At 33.5% G+C, this 9305-nt stretch overlaps 1 pseudogene; it reads left to right on the top strand.

Moving 5' to 3' along the window:
* The first annotated feature begins 545 nt into the window (after positions 1-545).
* Positions 546-7495, top strand: LOC133814905 (uncharacterized; annotated as a pseudogene).
* Positions 7496-9305: the final 1810 nt, after the last annotated feature.

The raw sequence follows: 9305 nt of genomic DNA, 5'->3' as shown, positions 1-9305 counted from the left end.
TTACATTGGGCGGGTTGAAAATAATTATTAACCTGCCCAATATAACCCGACCTGCCCAATTAAGAACTTATTATTTTTAATAAATTTAAATAAATATATTAAATTTATATATATACTTAATTAAATTTATATTTATAATTGGACTTTGGTTTGTAATTGGACTTTGGACTATATTAATTTTCTTTTTCATTTTAATGATAAATGTTTGTTACTTTGTTTAATACTTTTAATGTTGATGCAATTATTAATATATTGCCAATTAATATATAAGAAATTTTTTCAAATAAATATATAAATTAATTAAGTGTTGTTTTATTTGTTTACTATAAATTTAAAATATTGTTTTAAGCTTAAAAAGATAAACTTCACACTATTAGTACTAGTATTTAAAAGAAAAAAAACTACAAAAATGTAAAAAAAAAATAAAAAAATACCACTTTGGTTTGGGCGGGTTGACCCGACCAACCCGCCCAAACTATTGGATGGGTTAAATTTATTTTTTTCTTAATTGGGCAAGTCACGGGTTCACTTTTTCTAACCCGATTATGACATTGGACGGGTAAAAAAGCCTTGTAACCCAACCAACCCGCCCAATGATCAGCCCTACCGCCTAGTTACCTAGTAGACGGGATCTTGTATAAGAGAGGCTTCTCTACCCCACTCTTAAGGTGCGTTGATAAGGGAGAAGCGTCACAAATTTTACAAGAGATACACGAAGGGGAATGTGGGAACCATACTGGGGGGCAGTCCATGGCAAAAAAGGCCGTCCACCAGGGGTATTATTGGCCAACCATGGAGAAGGACGCGAGTGACTTCGCGAGAAAGTGTGACAAGTGCCAGAGACATGCGACTTAGCCACGGCAGTCACCAAATGAGTTGGTGAGCATGACCAGCCCGTGGCCCTTTGCTGTGTGGCGGATTGACTTGATAGGGGCACTGCCAACCGGAAGAGGAGGAGCTAAGTACGCGGTGGTAGCGGTCGACTATTTCACTAAGTGGGTGGAAGCGGAGCCTTTAGTCAACATAACGGCTAAGAATATCACCACCTTCGTCAAAAAGTATATTGTTTGCAGATTCAGAGTACCTTACAAGATCATCACCGACAATGGAACACAATTTGAAGGAGTGTTCGAGGACTACTGCAAGGCAAAAGGAATCAGGAGGAGTTTCTCTGCAGTAGTACACCCGCAAGCCAATGGGCAGGTAGTGTCCATCAACAAGATCCTGAAAAGGAACTTGAAAACTAAGTTGGAAAAGTTGAAAGGGGCCTGGGTCGAAGAACTCCCTAATGTGCTCTAGGCCTACAGGACCACCCCCCGTTCCACCACTGGGGAAACACCTTTCGCCTTGGCCTACGGCTGTGACACTACACCAAATACCCATTTCCATAACACATGAATATAATAGAAATGAAAAAGTATTATGGTAAATGTTATATATGTAGCAAATGAAAAAGGCGGTAATATTTTGGGAGCCCGCCACTTATACATTTTTTTTCAAAAAAAATCACACCAATTTCGGACTCACCATTTTCTTCTTCGGCTAAGAAAAGTCCGAACTCTATCCTCGGTTTCATCATCCCTGCTTCAAATCTGAACTCACATCTCCTCCATCCCTCAAATCTCAACCTCCATCCCTCATATGTCCTCCATCTCTCTCTCGTCTTTCTATATCTCTCTGTCAGTAGGGTTCCATTCGTTGGGTTGTTTCACTCCTCTTCGGTCTTGGCAAGCTAGGTAAGGATATATAGTTTTAGGTGTTATTGATCTGGGTCATTGGTTTTTTATGCTATTTGAGCTTAATTTGGGAATAAATCTAATGGGGTTGTTCGATTTTCTGTTTCCATTGTCTTGGTCGATTTAAGGGTGTGTTTTTTGTTTTAATTTTGAAAAGGGTGTTTTTCATTTTGTTTAACAATCTCAATCTCGTTGAGATTGTTGTGTATTTGGTGAAAGCATTGAGATTTATGTTTGTTGCTTCAGTGCGCATAGGGGACTCGGGTAAATTTGTTGCTTTTACTAGTAGGCAGAAGTTAGGCCATGTAGATATTGTTGGGGGCTGCTATTTGGTTAGAAGGCACAGACAATGTTTCAATCCGTTGGTGACCCATAGTAGAAAGAATCATTTCGCCGTGGTCAGTAATCAAAGGAGGTCAGATAGTGGCGCCAGTTCATCTGAGATTGATGAAAGATTGGTTTTTAAAGATGAGAGTTCTCTTGACGGTGGAGGCAATGGTGCTTCGTAAGACTACTACTTGATGTATTATATGTTTTTGTTTTTATGAAATTTTCAAGTCTTCTGCATTTTATACACATTTTCTTGATTCATCAATGGTTCTCGTCTCTTTATGATAGTGAATTGGCAAAAGTTCCTAGCGTTGTATTACATTCTCCGGATGTCAAGCGTGAGATAATGATGCTTTCTATACCTGCTATTGCGGGGCAAGCACTTGATCCTTTAGCACAGCTTATGGAGACTGCTTACATTGGTACATTAGGTATGATTCATTGGTTCGTTTAAGAATCTCACTACCTCTAGATTGCCTGAGATTTTGATTTTGTCTGATGGTTTTGCTTCTCCTCTATGGTTTTGGAATTTTGTTCTTAATTCTTTGTAGTAAAATTCTGAATGCTTTTAGTCTAAAGAGTGAATTTATAGATATCCTTAGGTCTACTCTAGGTGATATCTTGACTATTCCTTATGTTCTGCATTTTACTTATTTCTTAGGCTCTCTGGAGTTGGGTTCAGTTGGTTTCTCTGTGAACATCTTTAACTACATTTCAAAGCTATTTAATATTCCTCTTCTTAGTGTTGCCACTTCTTTTGTTGCTGAAGACATTTGAAGAAGTGAAAATAATTCTTCTGCTTCAGGTAAATTTAATGCCCTTGTAATTTATTATTGTATAGAAAAGTATTGTTCCAAATTAAAGATTGAGATAGAAATGACTATCCTTTTATTTTTTGAACTGATTGCTGTGCAGAGACGCACTTTCTAAGCAACAGTAGCAATGGTAGTAGACCTTTTGATGTAATAGCAGAAAGAAAACAATTACCATCCGTGTCCACAGCTTTACTGCTAGCTGTTATGATTGGTACTTTTGAGGCTTTAGCCTTGTCTTTGGGATCTGGCTTATTTCTAAATACCATGGGAATATCATCAGTAAGGCCCTAAACTCTCAGAATACTTGGCAAATCGGCTAATAATCTGGTTTCCTTTATCTCTGCATGAAGATATACGCATAAATGCATATTTGTTAGTATTATTAGGTACTCCATATACTTTTGGTTGCCGTAATATACTTGTATTTTGTTTAATTGGGTAATGTCATTCTTGTAACGACGGGGATAATTTTGCTTGATTTTTGGAGGCCTTTTAGGCATTTTTTAGTTTTCTTTTTTCAAGTATATAAATCTCAATTTAAGAATAGTTGTAGTTCTAAAAATCAGTTTCTTAACAAGATTCACCCATGCGGGCTCCTGCTCAACGTTTTCTTTCACTAAGGGCTCTCAGTGCTCCTGCTGTTGTAGTTTTCCATGGGTTTAAGGATACAAAAACTCCTGTTTTATGTCTAGGCAAGTGTTATTGTAATTACTTGCAAGTGAGATATGTCACTATTATGTCTTCAATTTTTTGTCCTTGCGTTCTTTTCCATTTCTTCAAAGTCGAACCACTCTTCATGTTAGTTCATGTGGTGCTGTGTATGCAGGTATTGGGAATCTTTTAGCTGTGATTTTTTTTCCCATACTTATGTATTCTTTCCAAATGGGTGCAACTGGTGCAGCAATTTCCACAGTTGTGTCTCAGTACGTGTTCTTTGACTAGCATTGCAAATTTTCTTTAGTTTTTGTTGTGATAATCCCTTGACATAAGATCTTGCCCGAATGTTTATATTTCAGATATGCTTTCACCTTCTTAATGCTATGGTTTCTAAATAAGAGAGCAATACTACCGCCTCCAAAGATGGGATCATTACAATTTGGAGGATACATAAAATCTGGTAAATTTGGTTTTGTTTTTCATTTTTTTCTTAAATTATTAAAAAATAAAAATAATCCTTATGTTATTGAACTTCCCTCTTTTGTATGAAGATGCTTTCTTGTCTTACAATTTGACTGAAGCATAACCAGTCAGTTGATATATAGTATGTTCTGTTTTTTAGTTTACTTTTCTTTAGCAAAAATATTACCTATTTCTCTGTTTTAGACATGTTGACCTTTTTCTTTGCCTGTTATAACTAAGGTGTTATATTTTTATTTGATTCTTTCATATATTTTGGGATGTTATAGGTGGTTTTCTTCTTGGAAGAACTCTTGCTGTTCTAACAACCATGACTTTGGGGACATCAATGGCTGCTCATCAAGGCCCGGTTGCAATGGCTGCTCATCAGATATGCATACAAGTATGGTTGGCTGTTTCGCTTTTGGTTGATGCCCTGAGTGCATCTGCACATGTATTATCTCTTTCTTTGACTTCTATTGCTTGCTATAATGTTTTGATCCTACTAAAGTTGCCCTTGTTTTGGACCACTAGTTTTGGCAAAGTTCTGCTTATTATTATTATTGTTTTTTTTTCTTTTGCTCATACTGGTCAATAATAGAGGGATACTTTAGTTTTAAATCTGTTGAAATTTCTCTCTGCATAGTCAGTGTCTGCACATGATTTGTCTCTGTTGATTTATGAGTTGTTTACTTGTAGGCTTTGACTGCAAGTTATATGTCTAAAGGTGACTATAAGACAGTGAAGGAAATTGCTCACTATGTTCTGAAGGTATGGTATTTTTTTCTGTGTTAATTATTTATCGAGTTTTCATGTACCTAAATATTTTTTAATGTCCTACCCATTGAGTTTTTATGGTATATTATTTTTCATCTCAAAATAATTTGTTGCATTAATATCTCTTTGGATATTATATCTTGGATATATGTATTTATTGATTCTTATATATTTTTTTAGTGTCTATGAACTAATATGTTTTCATTGTGATATAGTAATAAAAGTAATCTTATGCGCTCTACTACGTTATTAAAGATGTGGAATTGAATACATCAAATGTTAGATTTTATAGATTAATTAGAACTAATATCAGATTTATTTTATTTTAAACTTTTCATGTTACTTTTTTTGCTTGAATTAATAGGATTATTGTTTATTTGGTCTCTACATATACGCCTATGACTAAGGAAAATATGTTGATTCACTTGTACTAAAGTCCATATTAATTGGATACACTTTAACTTGATTTCTTTTTTTTGAAAGTGAAACAATGTAGGGGAAAAGATGTATTCAATATGTTATCTTCTCTATTTTATTTTATTTTCCCTAAAGAATTCGCTAACTGTACTGAACTCTTTGATTTGTTTCACTTTTTTTTTCTTTTTTACCATGATATCTTAAAAGTGGTAAGTATATGTTTGTTACTTTCATGATATAATCTTCATATGTAGATTCTAACCTTCACACTGTTTTGAATTTTGATGCATTCTATTGTTAACAGTCTCTTGCATACAATTGTCGCCATCTTTGGTTTTGGTTTTGGTTTTCTCTACTGTTCCCAGGTCATATTGTAAGTTTTAATTAGTTATGATACATAAATAATTTCTGTTTCTTATGATATATATATATACAGTTTAATTTGTAAAGTAAACCTTTTTTTTAATCTCATTTGCCATTAGTTTTGTTTTGATCACTATTTGTGAAGTAACTTCTTAGTAAGACAAAAGAAGATGCTCATTTTTGTGTGTTTTGGTTAAATTTAAGGAACATTGGAAGGAGAAAAAAAGCCTGATGCCACATTTTCCTTCAAGGAAGATGATTTTGTCAAAATTGCATTTGGAAAGATGAATCCCCAGATTGCTTTCATGAGGTTGGTTTACACCTCTTAATTTTTCTAAGTCAAATTGATTAAAGCACTCCTCCTTTGTGACAGTAATTTAAAATTTAAGTTTTTGCACCTCACTTAAAATTTAAAGGGTCTCATGAGAGTAGTAGTGTTTGGTATTTGACCTTTCATAGATAATTTGATTCTTTTTTTTCCATATCGATTAGTCATGCTTATTTATGCATATTATTGTTCAGCAAACACTTTGTCTTTTGATTTCACTATCAATGGAGCAGTGATTTACACTATATTGATACACCTGATTATAGGTATAATTATGAATACCACAGTAACTAGCTAGCCTTCTGATTGTTGAACCATGCTAATTGTTGAACAATTCAAATTGCATTTGTGGTTCTCTTAGTATGGTGCACACATGTTTGGTTGCTACTAGTAGAGACTTTACTATATGATATGTTTGTTTGGATGGTGAATTTATGCAAAGGCTGCATCCTGCATGAATGATGATTTACATATAGGTTTGTGAGACTTGAAAGGGTACAATTCTGGCTACAACTAGAAGCATTGATTAATAATTTTTCAAACTTTTCTTCTGTTCAGGTGTTGTGGATCATTGAACTAAATAGTGGCCTTTGATTCTCTGGTAGGTGTTTTAGATAAATGTTGCTAAAAAGGACTGGTATATTTGTTTTTTGGTCATTCCAAATCTATGTTATCTTTCCATTTTTCTTGCAGGTTACTTTCCCGATTGCCCTGTCTCCTAACACTGTGTTGGCAGTCCACTTGTAAGAGGTACGACAGCAGCTTTCATAATGTTGTGCCGCATTTCATTTCATTTTCTAGCGTTGAGTGTTGGTGATTGCAGATTTTTTACTTTTTAAAGCCCCGCAAGTGCCAAGGACTAAGGGCTTATTGAAAGCAGCAGACTTGGCACAGATGGGCTTCGACAGAGGTGATGGGATTCACTGCAATAGAAAGGTTCATAAGTTGTTCTATTGGGTTAGATGGGGCTGTGGGATTTAATCGTTTTGTTCTGTCTCTAATCATTATTTTGTTAAATGGATTCTGTTTTTTCTTCTTCTGTATTTTAATGTTATTTTGGGCTCTACCCAGATAAAAAATGACAATGAGGAGATATGGGGGCCACATGCTTCTCTGATTTCTTTGAGTTTCAGTACATGGTATGTGTTTGAACTTTGAGGTCCTCATTTTTGGAGACAACAATAGCTATCAAAAACTGAGTTTGCTTTATTTTTAATTGAAATGAAATCAGTTTTTGGTTTTCACTTTGGCTTATATAAAATTATATGTATGAATATTTATATACATATATTATATATGTATCCAATAATGATTTTTCTATGGTTACTTGCGAAGTGGGAAAGGAGTCAAACTAAATTGAAAGAAGAAGAAAATTTTGGTGGTTATATGAACTAGCAAAGTAATTTGACTCCCTATTTTAGTATATATATATATATATTTGAAGATTTTTATTTTTTTACTAATGGGTTTTTAGTACATATCACGTATTACATTTCTATTTTTATTTCTTGCTTTATTTTTCTCCTCTTCTTGATTTTCCTTACAGTTGTTATGAATTACTTTTGGTTTGTGCACATGCTCCTTTTGATGGTTTATGTATTTGGCATAAGTAAAATAATAATAGTTAGTGGTAGTTTATTTTCATAAATTGGTGAGAAAATATGTTTATTAAAAATCGATTAAGTCATGGAGCTTTATTGGGTCAAAACATGATAGGTTTATTTCCTATTCTATTACTAAGAATGGTAAAGCTGATATTGATTGATAGTTAGATTTTCTTCTGTGCTTTTTTGTCTCATATGCATTCTGATTTGGTTGGCTAATTGGTTATGGTCATTCTTACTAATCAACTGACTTGAGGATCTTAAACTTTTAGGGATCAAAGAATCAGAAAGAAAAAACATATAAAACTCTGCAGCAACAATCTACTGCAGTAATCTTGTTATTCACTTTAAAGTTAAGACTTCATTTTTTTATTATCTTTTCTCTAGTCCATTATCCCTTTTACTAGATTTCATGGGACTGTACCTGTGTAAGATTAGGTACTAGATCATGTTTGGATATATTGTAATAAATTCATATAAAGATGAGTTTATTTGTAGTGGTCATATTGGTTTAATTCTTAGTGTTGCTCTGTTTTGGTACATGATTTCGTTTACAAATTTTGCCCATTTTGGTATGGCACTCCAACTATTTGTTAATTTTTCTAGTTGGCTTACTAAATATGCAAGGGGTCAATATCAAATTGGAGTGTAGTGAGTGGTGGTTATTAGATTTTTTATTTTGGGATAAAGTAAAATTTAGAGAAATGGGTTATTGGAATATATATTTATTTTTGGCTAAATATATGTATATATATATCACTATAACTAGGATATATATTTTTTCTTCTAGTATTTAGAATAATCTAATATTGTCCATTAAGTTTGAAATGGAGTTTCTTCCTATGTCTTTGGGAACTCACATGGAGTTTCTATCCCATGCTGCCATTGTTGGGTTCATGGGAGGAGCTGCTATTACAATTGCCCTTCAGCGCTCAAAGGATTGCTTGGCATAAAAAAGAATTTCACAAAGAAGACTGATATTGTCTCTGTTTTGCGCTCAGTGTTTAATTCAACCCACCATGGGGTAAATATAAAAAAATTAATTTTACCATTCTATTTTTACTGGTATGCTTTTAGCTGTGGTCATCTTATAATACTTGCCATTAATGGTATCCCATGAATTTATCTTATTATCTTATAATACTTGTTTTAAGTGATTCTGTTATAATTGGTTATGAAATTCTTGTTTTTGCAACTGCGTAAATTGCTTCCATGGCCACTACTTCAAGCCTTTTCACTTCCACTGCTTTCTGTTGTTATTGTGTTGCTGCAAACTTATGGTAAATTTTGTTATTTTTCAATAAATTTTGTTATTTCTTTGAACAGTTTTTGTTTTTCATTTATTGAAATTCATTCCAATGGGTCATTCTATGACATAAATCACTACAAGAATTTGGTATTGAACATCAGAAGATCGCCTTTGCCTTTCTGCTATTGAAGGTCCTATATGTCCTATTAGTCCTATATAGGTGAATGCTTACTTATTTATTGAGAATGAACAATAAATTTTGGGTTCTTGTATTCAAATATTGATTCTCTGTTTTTTCCCCTTGATTGTCCTGATTGATAGTATTGTTGAGCTATTATAGTTTGGGCTACAAGGATATGAGATTTTGCACACAAATCAACTAGTAGATTGACCCAATGATAAAAGCTCACTTGCAAAAGAAACTTTTCTTTATTTTGGATGCCTCTTTATATATATAAGATCCATTGTATTATTGAAAAGACTTGTGATCATAACTAAATCATTGTATGAAAATCTTTTTACTCCATTGATATAGAGATAGAAGTATTGTAATGTAATGAAGCTACTAGT

Source organism: Humulus lupulus, chromosome 2 (assembly GCF_963169125.1).
Source record: "Humulus lupulus chromosome 2, drHumLupu1.1, whole genome shotgun sequence".
NCBI lineage: Eukaryota > Viridiplantae > Streptophyta > Magnoliopsida > Rosales > Cannabaceae > Humulus > Humulus lupulus.
The sequence above is the reverse complement of the archived record's forward strand: the minus strand, read 5'-3'. Positions and strand labels throughout refer to the sequence as shown.